Raw genomic sequence first — 12616 nt, 5'->3', positions numbered from 1 at the left:
TGGGGGAGATGTGACACACTGTGGGCACGTCAGGGTCACACCGGTGGCACATGGGGAGGGGGCGTGATACTGTGGGTACATCAGGGTCACACCTGCGGACCATGGAGGAGACCTGACACACTGTGGGTACGTCGGGGTCACGTCCAAAGATTGCAATCCGCACGATCCGAGAGCGTGGCAGCACAGGCGGAGCCGGTCACACGTTTCCGCGCGCCGCAAGCCAGGGAATGCAGAGTGTTTGCGGACGGAGGAGATCCGCATAAAATGGACCAGACAGGATCGCGCTTACGACTTACACCACCACTGAGGTGCATGCAAGATGGTCCAGGCATATACCCAACACATGGAGTGAGTTTGTTAGCATCAACCACGGCAGGCGGGCCGCATTAGCACGGGCATAAACAACGCCAGCCGTCACGATATCGACGCAGTACCCCAACAAAGTTTCTAGAAATAGCAACAGCACTGGCCGACTTTGACCTGCAACATGCAATCGGTAGAATGACGTGGTGGTTACTGGCATGCCCTCCTAGCCAAACAACGCCCGGCCAATATCAGCCCAGCCGGCTGCCGTGCCAGAACGCCAGCCGCTCGGCGTCTCAGCAGGCCCCAGTGCGCGCCGAGAACAGTATGACGTCATATACCCGGCCCCACCACACTTCATGCTAGTGACGTAGTCTAGGGGGCATAGGGGGAGGGGCCCTGACTCCCCCTCAGGCACGCATTTGTCTAGCAACGAAGGCGGCCCTCGGCGGTAATGGTAAAATCGGCGTGATGAATTCTCACAGAGCTCGGCCACCCCGCTTAGAAAAACCCTGGCTGCGCCCCTGCCTGCTGTGACTCGCCATTGTCGCAACAACAGTAACAATGCCAGATTGGCGGGACTACACGTTGCGCGGCCGCGGTATGAGGAGCTCCTGAACTCGTGCCCCGGATCCGTGACACTGAAATCTCGGCACGGATGTGACGTCAGAGCGTCCGTGACGTCAGAGTAGCCGAGCTACTGGCGTGAATCACCAGTCGTTTCGCTCCACCTGTGACACTGAAATCCCTCAGCGACTGCGGCTTTGGCACAACTGTGACATTTCTCGTAGGTCATTAGCGCTCCACTCCTGTCCACGGGACCGAAACGGCGCTGTATTACCACGCCGTCGCGGCATCGCAGCCCCTCCCCTCCTCCTCTCTCCACGCCGGCAGTCCCCCGACGCCGTCCCACGTGACTCACCACTTGCGTGGCCGTGTCGGCGTGCTGGGCGGTCACGTGGTCGGCCAGCGTCAGCTCGGTGAAGCCCATGCGGCCGCAGTGCGGACAGACGAAGGAGCGCGGTTGCTCCAGCGGAAGCGCCTCGCCACCGTACAGTACCTCTGCAACGTAGGTGTCGTCGGGGCCGGTTACGCGGGGCTGGGAGCGACGACGACGTGGCGGGCGGCCGGCAGTCGCTGGCCGACTCGCCGCCGCATAACGCGTGCCAATGCGAGAGCAACGCTGCCGCTGACCTGCCCGGTCGAGTCACGTGGGCGGCCGGCTGGACTTGTGCGGTGGTGTGGCACAGCCCACTCCATTACACCGTCACTCACGACTCTCGACGGGCTGGATGTTGTTATTGGGGGGCGGGGGGGGGGGGGGGGGCTGGTCACGAGAAGAAAGCCAGAGCCTCATCGCAGCATGGAAAGCCCAGCCAGTTCTATGAAGCCATCAATTCACTACTTTGAGGTTACGTCAACCATTGCTACCCAGCGTCTACTCTGGAACAGGTGTGCTTCAACGGTGATCACTGGCAAGCGTCAGTTCCGTCCCAAAAGCACTCAGTGCCTTCCAACATGACACATAAACCTCGCGCCAGCATCATCTCTCATGCAGGGTGCACTCATCGGCACCACGTCGGCAACAAGGAGCATTCGCCGATGTCAGCTTTGAGATAAAAGACACTCAATGGTGTTCCCTCCGTAACAAACGGCATCCATCGACGTTCACTCTCGTACAAGGGTTACTCAGCAGGGTCACCTTCGTAACAACATGCACTCACCACCGTGAGTTTTGCCAGGGGATCACCTCGGTAGCAACAGGCACTCACTACCGCCAGCTCTGACACAAGGAGCATTTTCTAAGATAGCCGAACAACCCCCGCGTTCACCAGCTGCAGCAGCGTGCGAGCACTCCGCTCCGCGCTTCGGCGCCGGCCCGCCGCCGCCCGCTCCCACGTCCTCCACCCACCGGCGTCGGCCCTGGTGAGGATGCACTGCATGGGGTGGTCGGCCGCGTGGCGTGTGGTGGCCGAGCCAGCGTCGTGACAGCCGGCGCACAGGTCGTAGTCATAGCAGATCAGGCACTTGTAGCGGCGGCCGCGGAAGTTGCTCCGCAGGCAGGCGTCGCAGCTCACTCCTGCCGTCGAAGGGGCGCGGGAGGGGTCACGCAGCGCTCAAGACGACGGCCAACAGGCCGAACTTCGACAAGGCTACGGCTTGGGCCAGACTTCGGTTGAGTTAAGCTCTTCGCGGACAGTGCGACGAGGCCTGGCGGGTAGTGAACGGAGTAGCCAGCGGGTTCGGTCGGACGATCGCCGAACTGTTTTGGTGGAATGGGGTCAGGGCTCTTTGGAGTCGGAAGTGGGCGCGGTATGAGGGGGACAATGGCAGTAGTCAGGTGCCTGAAAGCTGACTTTGGCGGGCATCATGGGTCGAGGAGTGCTTCTCAGGGCTAGGTGATACCGGGCATAAGTCACGCGGTACTTGACGTTCTTCTGCGACGCAAACAGCGCCGATTCGGCTGCTATCATCTTAACATAAAGTGAGCATCGTCCAGAACACCGTTTTGTTTGTATATTATTTGGTAAGGGCCATGACATCTTTCTGATGGCATGTAGCACCAAACTAGGACTTCAAAAATATCAGGCATGGGGTTTATTTATAATGACAATGGCCACAAGCATGTCAATGTTAACAACAACTTAGTTTATATGGTTGGAATCTTTCTAGCTTAGGCTTCTTTTCACAACATAATCATCCTGCATTATACCAGACATAATGCACACAAGAATGCAGCCAAGTTTCCAATAAATGTTGAATCTGTGAGTAGATTATCATATCCAGCCACTTCCTCCACTAATACAGACCACCAATCAGAATTTGCTTACCTCCTGACCTCCTGTCACATCAAAACACACATTGGAAACTAAATATTTAGAGACTCCCCTGGCAATGAGGCCATGCTGCAAACAAACTGTGCCTTTTTCAAACTGTTTTTATGTAGTCCAATATAAAGATGTTATACAATGATGTGTGTGTGTGAGTGTATGTGTGTGTGACATATTGAGTGGATACCTACATCAGGGTCCTCTCTGAGATGCTGATGGAGATGTGGGTATGCTGACTGGGATACAGGTGTTTTACAGTGATGTGTGTGAGTGTATGCGTGTGAAACATCAAGTGGACACCTACGCCAGGATCCTCTGTGAGATCCTGATGGTGTGGGTGTGCTGACTAGGATGCTATGAGATAGACAGCTACTACTGAGGGATACCTTCCAGAGGCAAAGTTCTATGCTGCAACTGAGAAAGGCAGCACTTTGGTCACAGAACTTGTTCTGTGGGACATGGAACAGCTTGAGGATTCCAGGGTAGTTAGAAAGCTGATGGATTAAAGAAGTCCAAGAGTGACAGCCACCCAGACCCCTGCCATACAAGGACTTATAGCAAGAGCAAGGGGCCTTGGTAAGAATGCACTAAGGCAATGCTAGCCAGTGTATCATTGCTTTACTGGTGTAATTGATCCATTGGCACATATCATTTGAATGAATTCACATTGCATCACACTGTTCTGTGGGCATGTGTATCAGGTGATTACTAAACCACCTGATCAGGAAATTTAGGCTGAACATAGGGGAGGTCATGTAAATGTTGCAACTGCAGACTGTTCCTCCATTTCCTCATAGCAGAGTACCAGACTGGTCAATATATGCAGCCTATTCTAAAAAAAAACAGGAAATGCACCCACAACTTTTATGTCAATGATCTCTATGCCTTAACATCACAATTCTGAAATATTGCAGCTTTGTATGTGTATATGTATATACATGTATATATTAAATACTGTTTCTTAAAAAGAACTGACACAAGCATTACAACATTACAAAAAAAGATAAAAACCATGACCCGGTAACCTATTTCTTATCACACAGAACTGCTCCATTGTCAAATAAAAATAGCTTGTCAGAATTGAGGCATTAAAAGCTTTCCAAAACATGCAATAGATGGTAATACATTTGAATCCTAAGCTCACAGCATTTCCTCCCTTATAATGTACATTGGTGCCCAAAGCACAACTTATACAGCAATCAAGTGAACCAGAGTATCACAGGCCATCTGCTGCACTTGATGTACACAGTATAATTTTGTTTGTACTTGAGTGCATTTGTAATGTGTGTGGATGTAGTGCTGCATTAAGGAGAGCGATAACCATATGGTGCCTGCCGCCTCCATCAAAAGTCAAAGAGCTCAAAATCACACAACCTGCAGTGGAGCAGTAAAAGGTCACAGTTATGTGGCAAGTGTATTGAGTCCATAAGGCTAAGAGGTTGGAAAATCAGAATTAAGGTATATCCAAGATCATGAATCCATGGAATAGATAACTTTGTGTTTGAACTGAACAGCTCATTGAATTGTTGTGAGACATTTTCCCTAAATACACCTCCACTGCAATGGTATTTATAATTTTCTACACAAGAACAACATAAGTTTTATATCTATTTTATCTTGTTTGCTTCTCCTTAGTTCTCCTTTTAGTATCATATAACACCATTTCTGACACATCATAATGACAAACATGCCTAACAGCCAGCTATACAACTGGTCAAGAACTGTACATGTAAGCATCTACCCATAATGGGGAGAAAAATGCACTTCTATTTTTATACAATGTTCATGCTTAGTATACACAATGGACCTTGTTAAAATTGCCTTAATCTATACACTACTATATTATATCAAGAGCAAAATAGGCTTGTATTTAGTGCATTCAGCTCATTTACTTCCATGGGCTTCCATTATGCATAAATAGCCTGTTGGCCAGTTCAAGGTTTATGTATCTAGCCAATTGCTATGCAAAATTAGGATAGATTTTGAAGGCTTAGGTTAGCTAAATCCAAATTCAAGGCCTTAATACCTTTCAAAAATGATGCAGACTCTGTCATGATCAGCTTTAGAGTTCCAGTGATGCAAAACTTTGAATAAGTACCTTGGGAACATGTGAGGAATGGGGGAGAGAGGGCAACACTCACAGGATGTGCCTAGATGCCCTGATGTGACAATAACAAATGATCGTCATTTCTAACCATAGGCACCATGCTATTAGCACAATGTCAGCACAACAGAACTATGCAGTTGCCTCTCTTCTTGTCCCACCCAAGCAACCACAGAACAGCGTAAGGACCCACTGATGACTGTTAGGTGGTGACAAGCCTATTTTATGAAAATGGCATCCTGACAGAACCATAAATCCCAGCTCAAAATCTCCATATCAAGGATTCAAAGCCTTCATAAAGTTGACTGATCAGATGGCTACCCAAAGACAAAGAAGCCTTACAATAAAGCAAAATAATAATGCTTGCCTTCATGACGAGACATCTCCCTCTCAGCACAGGTCACCAGTTATGGCACCCAGTGAACTGTTTATTAAGTCTATTGCAACCAACCAGCAAGATGAAGCTAAACCATAATGATTGTCTCGTTTCAATGAACAAGGAATAAACACTACAGGAATCTTCTCGCGCTTCGTGGGAAAAATCCTACATGAGTAAGATTCCGTAGTCAAACACTTCCGACGAAATGGAAGCCTGTCACAAACTTTTTGGTCTGTGAGTGACTGGTTTACAGTTCTGAGACAGTAATAAACGCAAACGGCACGCAGTTATCCCACAACAGAACGACGGCAGCGCAATAGCTGTTGATGCTGGGCTTTCGCCCTAACGATGACGACATGACATTAGCACGCGGTAGAATTGTCGCAACTGAAAGCTCCCAGATCTGAAAACTTCCTTGAAGTTTTTATTCTTGCATTGGCCTGCTTTAAAAACAAAAAGTTTGCAGGACGTCTTTGAACGCTTTTCACGTCACATTTTAAGCTGAATCAAGATATAAAAAGATAACCTCATTAAGACTTTTTCAAAGGGGAGGATTTTACGATTTCAAGCTCCGCCTGCATGGAAGCGTGGCGCATGGCCCGCGTCGAGCACGCATGTTCGTACGCCTGGCTGTTGAAATCAAATCGAATCGATTTCGGGATCAAACGAAAATGGGGGATCTGACGCAGGGCGTAGCCAGGCAGGGGAGGGGATAAAAGGGGCGGTTGCCCTTCCACTTGAGAAACTGGGGCTCTTCCAAGCGTCCGAACGGTGCCTAAGTTACGCATCACGGGTGCGTAAACTTTCTTGAGAAATTGAAGAGCAATAACGATGAATAAGTTTTTGCGAGGTTCCCAGGGGTGTCTAGGATTCCTTAACCGGCCGAGAAGCTCTTGGTGGTCGGAGATGTGATTGCACTATGTAAAAAGATGGTGTAAAAAATCCAACGTGTCGAAGATGCTTGAAGATGAATTCCGTGGCCCTCCATCCTCCAAATTGTGCGACATCTCAGGTTGCACGGGCTCATTGATCAAATTTTCGTCCATCCCCATCCCTTGTCGGGGGGTGGACAGAACGAATCGCCTCTGAGGCAGCGTCTCGCGCTGCGATATACACCAGCAAATATGTGCAGGTCCCTGGGCGGGGCGATCACAACAGACCCTCACAGGCACAGGCCGAGGATAGTTCAACCGCAGAGAGCTTGGTCTGCGGGCAGCTGGACCGGGGAACAAACAAGCTCGACCCGCAAGGAACAAACGAGCTCGACTCAAGCGGAACAACCAAGCTCGACCCGAGCAGAACAACCTAACTCGACCTGACCGGAACAACCGAGCTCGACCCGACCGGAACAACCAAGCTCGACCCGACCGGAACAACCCAGCTCGACCCGAGCGGAACAACCCAGCTCGACCCGAGCGGAAAAACCCAGCTCGACCCGAGCGGAACAACCGAGCTCGACCCGACCGGAACAACCAAGCTCGACCCGACCGGAACAACCCAGCTCGACCCAACCGGAACAACCAAACTCGAGCCGAGCGGAACAACCGAGCTCGACCCGACCGGAACAACCGAGCTCGACCCGACCGGAACAACCGAGCTCGACCTAACCGGAACAACCAGACTCGAGCCGACCGGAGCAACCAAGCTCGAGCCGAGCGGAACGACCGAGCTCGACCCGACCGGAACAACTGAGCTTGACCCGACCGGAACAACCAAGCTCGACCCGACCGGAACCACCAAGCTCGAGCTGAGCGGAACAAGCGACATACCTGTGGGCGGCCAAGCTTCGTCACGGTCGTGGACGAGCGAAGCTAAACTGTGATCTCTCCATGAAAACCCGCACAAAGTAACAAATAGCGTAAGGTCTGGTACTGTCGACAGCTCGGGCAGCCATGGGCAGCCATGGGCAGCCACGGGCAGCCACGGGCAGCCATGGGCAGCCATGGGCAGCCATGGGCAGCCATGGGCAGCCATGGGCAGCCGGGCAGCCATGCGTCTCTAAAGCGGGCTAATTCTGTCCAGGTTTGGCACTGCATGGTATGGTCTTAGGGGCATCTTGACAGAGAGAGCCCTCCAGTGCTCTGACTGGACAACCAGCCACTCACCGCGGGGTAACCACAACACATTCATCATTCCCTTCCCAAAAACAAGGTGTAGAGCATTTCTGGATTGGGAAAACGTTGGAGAACAGGAACAAGCATTCGCACCATGAGCAAGCCCACAGACGCCATGTCAACGCTTGTATGTGGTGTTCCGTAAGCAGGGCAAACCATTGCGGTTTATGACACCGATAAGCCTGCTACGGCATTAGCAAACAACACAAGCACGGGACGCGTCCGGGCTGTGGAAAGAGTCTGAACGTGTTTGAATTCCAATCACGCAGCATTTCCCCCTAATACAAGCTATATCTCTCCTACGCTATTTCGCGAAGGGATGGGGAGGGAGGGTGAAACTAAAGAATGCGGTCAAATGACTCACCGTATCTAGATCTTTTTCAATACCTTCTACCGTCTAGTTCGGGACACCGAGAGTCGACTGGTAAAAAACGCGAAACGGCCGACCAGCCCGGCCACAAAACATACACTGATTTGCCGCCGATCTGCTGCCGAGTCGAGCGAGCAGCTAAAGTTGTGGGATATTTTTGTTACCGGGTTGGGATGAAGCCTAAAAAGATACCATGGTGCCATAGAATACGGTAAATGGTCTTTACAGAAATGGTTGCTGATACTGTGTGACGATATGCATTAGCATAGTGGTCTCACACTAGATAAGGCGATGTGCGCCGTACTATTGTGTCGTGGCCGTCACCAACGTTTTCAGGAAAACTGTTTTGGCATCAAGTGTCGCGTAAGATTTACGTTTCCGTTGCCGACCCCATCTACCAAGTCGGCACGTTTTACCACCTATGGCCGCCCCGCCACCCCACGGAGATCGCACTGACCGCCATTTCCGACCACACCTTTTCCGCAAATGACCGGGGAGAAATATCACTGCCCTGTCGCCTTAATCTCGGCGGGTGCTTCGATGTCATAGACCACTTAAAACTCCTCTACAAACTGCGCACCCACGGCATCGATTTGGAATTCGCACGTTTCGCTTGTCAGCAAACACTGCTTCGGTATCTAAGCTGGTCTATCACCTCTAAGGCACAGTCTGACTGTAAGTGTCCCAGTCACCCTGGTGAACGCCTTGGTTACATCACAGGCCCGTTATCGCATGTAAGCACACGACAGCGGCTCGCAGCTCGATAAGTCCAAGATTAATTGACTTTGCTGCGAAGCTCATTTTCGGCGGTGAAACATTGATCACGTGTCAAACCTACAGCAGAGGCTTGGATGTCTCTCCGCTGCAGATCTAGGCGGGTATCACACCACCTCAGTCAACCACAAGATATTCCATTCGAGCGAGCCTGACTTGCTAGCTTGCACGCTCCGTACTGTGGGTTTAGTGCACGGTCGACCCACGAGACAGGACTGTGTATATCTCGCTCGCATACTGATATAGAAAAATGACGTTTTTCTTTTCGCGTATCCAAAGTGCATAACGAGCCCCCAGACAATCTTCAATTTCTCCCGTTTGTCTCTTTCCCAAAGCATCTGGAAAGACATCCCGTAGGACATTTTAGGATGTCATGACCTGTCTGGGCGGCGGAATCGTGACTGGTGCGCATTCAGGTGTTTTTCGGTACGTTTGTTTTTGGATGGCTGTATTTTCATCATGACCTATTAGCGGCCCAATTATCTGCTAACGATGGACCGGAATATCCCACGGCTGGTTCGTGATTGCCCAAATACACTGCAATAAATGGATAAATAAATTAGACACCCACCTTGTCTCAGAGGTTCTCAAACGGTCCAACAAGATAACTGAGTGATATTTCGACCCACGACCCTACTGGTCGCGTTTCTGTATATGACTTACAGCCAGCCTTTGGGCCCTTATGCCTTTTAACCGAGGACTTGATCACCGGTTCGGGTGGATCGCCCGGGCTCCAAGCTAAATCACGGAAAATGAACCCTGAATGTATCATACTGCCATGTGACCTAATGTTCATGATCATACCTGGAATGGTCGCGCCTCCTAAACTGAGCACAATTACTCACAGACACAGTTTATACGCCGTTAAAGCCAGGGCACGAAGTGCCCAAAAGGCCACGATCCACGTCGTGCTCGGCTTGGGTCCCCTCCCCCTTCACGCAAGCGCATGACCCAACTGTAACAGTTGGGCACCCGATGTGGCATTCTCGGCCGCCCGGCTGCCGGGCCTCGGCTCCAGGTCCGGTGTAGCCGACAGTCAACGTGACCGCCACCGGGGGACAGGCACCCCAACTCCCAACGTGACCGTCACCGGGGAACAGGCACCCCAACTCCCAACGGTGCCGTGCCGCGCCACTCAGGACAAGCGGCACCCACAGCCAGTTCCGCGATCCCTCTCCGTAGGGAAACACCCTCGCCACGGCCGCGAAACACGTGACACTTGTGCGGAGGCGTGCCCGAGATTTCACCAGCGGGAAGCATCTCAAACGTTTTCGCTGAAAACCGTGTTACGGCACCCGCAGTTTCTTACACGTCTTTAACTGTTAAGATGAATGACGCACGTTCTTGATCTTCTCGTTTACGCGAACCTGCATGCCGTTTTCAACTTTCAACGTGCTGTTACGTCCGCATTAACACATGCCCCCAAATTTGGTAAAGGGAGGAGGAGGGGTGCATATACCTATGTTGGCCATCGCTCGGTCCCATATTTGCCTCGGAGTAGTATCAGCAAGAATCTGATTATGCATCGTTACAAACAGTACCCCGATGTCTCATAAATTAAATCGACTAAGCTCGTCTCATTTGCCATCATTTTCTTTTCGCCTTTCCCGCCTTTTTACGCTGTCATACACATATCCGCTCCTGCCCGTACCGGTACGCTCACGCTGCATCATCTTGCTGGTATTTTTGGAAGTTTTTGTGCTTTTTCATGTGCGTCTCTGGCTGCCCCAGCTAGGACGCCGTGACCAGTGTCCCTGGCTGCCCCCGAATGTTCCGTCTGACTCATCCCCTTGGCCGCTGACAGGTGTAAGCGTACCAGGCATCGCTGCCCGAGCTGGACTCATACACTCTAAAGGTGCGTTCGCCATCAGCCCAGGAGCATGTGCTACCAGCGCCGGTGCCATTCCAGGCGCGTTACGGTGTCACAATGGCCGCCGCCTGCCGCAGTCTGCTCGCCGAGACGAAGTCCGACAGTGTGGCCATAGTGGCTCTTTCGCGGGATCGTCCTCAGGGCGGTGGCCGAGACCGATGAGCCCACTGCGGGTGCAGACCGGCATGAGACGACGGGCCTATTGGATCGAACAGCGCTTGCTCAGGCTGTGTCGCGATGGTGGGTATCATTTGTGAGTGCGGCTCAGCCGTCGATCCTCTCGGTTTCGACAGTCAAGTGGCCTTTAGAATGCTATGCATGTCTACTGTGAATGCTGTCACCACTTGTCTGTGTCGCCGCCGAGAACAATCTGTCAAGTGTCTGTCGTGACGGTATGGACCGTTCCAAGCTCGCTTTGAGTGCCATCAGCTGTCTGCCGAATATTTAAAGGGATTATGTCTGGTTTAAATATCGTTCTCCAGTGACACGTAAGATCGGTTGTGTCATTTGCTGAACTAATTCTGTGCCTTTCTCTACGCTGTTGTATGTGCTCTTCATACTGCAGAATTATGCTGAGCTTTGATCTCAACCTATATGCGTTCAACAGGAAGTGCGTGCCACTTCGTGATGCTTGCATGACATCTTCAGCTCATATTGTAGCGTAATGCAAATAGTACAAGATGGTAATATTTCACGTTCTGGTGGCCTGACTGTCTGGCAAGTTATGTGTTGTAAAAGGCAATGTTTGTGAGGCTCGACGTCGTTGAAGCCCGTCTCCTCGCCGCCTGCGCCACTCGCTGGTCCGACGGGGCGCTGCCGTGTCCGCAACTGTCAGCCCAACCTCGGACTTGCTACCGGCCGTGCTAGGGGCGGGGGCGTCTAGCGAGCTATTCCCCACGGTGGCGGGATGCTAATGCACCTGATTCTGCTGACGCAACGGCTGTTGATAGAGCCGGTGCCCTTGGACCGGCTGCTGGTCACGGCGGTTCGAACGCCGACATCTTCAGCTGGCCGAGAGACATCACCGGGTCAGGCGGTCTGACATATGCCCTCCCTTTTCAGGGGGAAACGCGCTTGCTCTATGTGGATCCAGTTTTGAATGTTACTCGCTTCTGCTGACACGCAGACGAACTCACTGGTGCATAATTTGATATCATGGTTGCTGGCGAAGGAGAGCCATATGCATGGCCGGTAGATAAATGTTGGGGAAGCCAGGCTTCAATGCGCTTTGTACTATGCGTCCCGGAATTCGCGTTTGGGTCTGTCCTGATCAGTTCACTGGAGAAAGGCAGTCCGCGAGATGTGAGTGATCGCCGCGTGGTATGAGGTGTTGTTGACATGGTGGTGTGACCCGGCGACATTCCTCTGTCTTATCTCTGGGGCTTGGAGACCCCGGGGAGAAGTACACTTCTCCGGCCAGGCGCGGTTGTCTCAGACCCTCGGCCGGGCGCAGCTGTCTCAAACCCCGGTTGGGCGCGGCTTAAGACTTTAGCAGAAATTGCGTCGGAATTTCTGTCGTGGAGCCGTTGACTGCGTCGGCGAGAAAGCAGAGGCCCTTGAGTTGTAATCATTGCACCCGTTGCCTGGCACACCAGCCGGATTGTGCGCATGCGTGAAAGGGTTGACCGGCCAGTGCAGGACAATCCCCGTATAGGTGCTGAAGACCAGGCCATCGCAGCACTCCGTGCCGGGGCCTCCTCGAGGTAAGGCCTGGCCTGTGGGTCACGTCGCGGGCAGGGTAGGAAGTCCACTCGTATAATTCCAAGTTTTATCTAGCAAAGATGAGACCTTTGCACTTGCTGTGTATTTACGAACTTTGACTTATTGCTCGAGATGTTCGTTAGGCATATTCCGTGTGCCGTTTTTATGGC

The sequence above is a fragment of the Pollicipes pollicipes genome, unplaced genomic scaffold (genome assembly GCF_011947565.3).
Source record: "Pollicipes pollicipes isolate AB1234 unplaced genomic scaffold, Ppol_2.1 Scaffold_7261;HRSCAF=8764_pilon_pilon_pilon, whole genome shotgun sequence".
In the NCBI taxonomy this organism is placed as follows: Eukaryota; Metazoa; Arthropoda; class Thecostraca; order Pollicipedomorpha; family Pollicipedidae; genus Pollicipes; species Pollicipes pollicipes.
Note: the sequence above shows the minus strand (reverse complement) of the source record.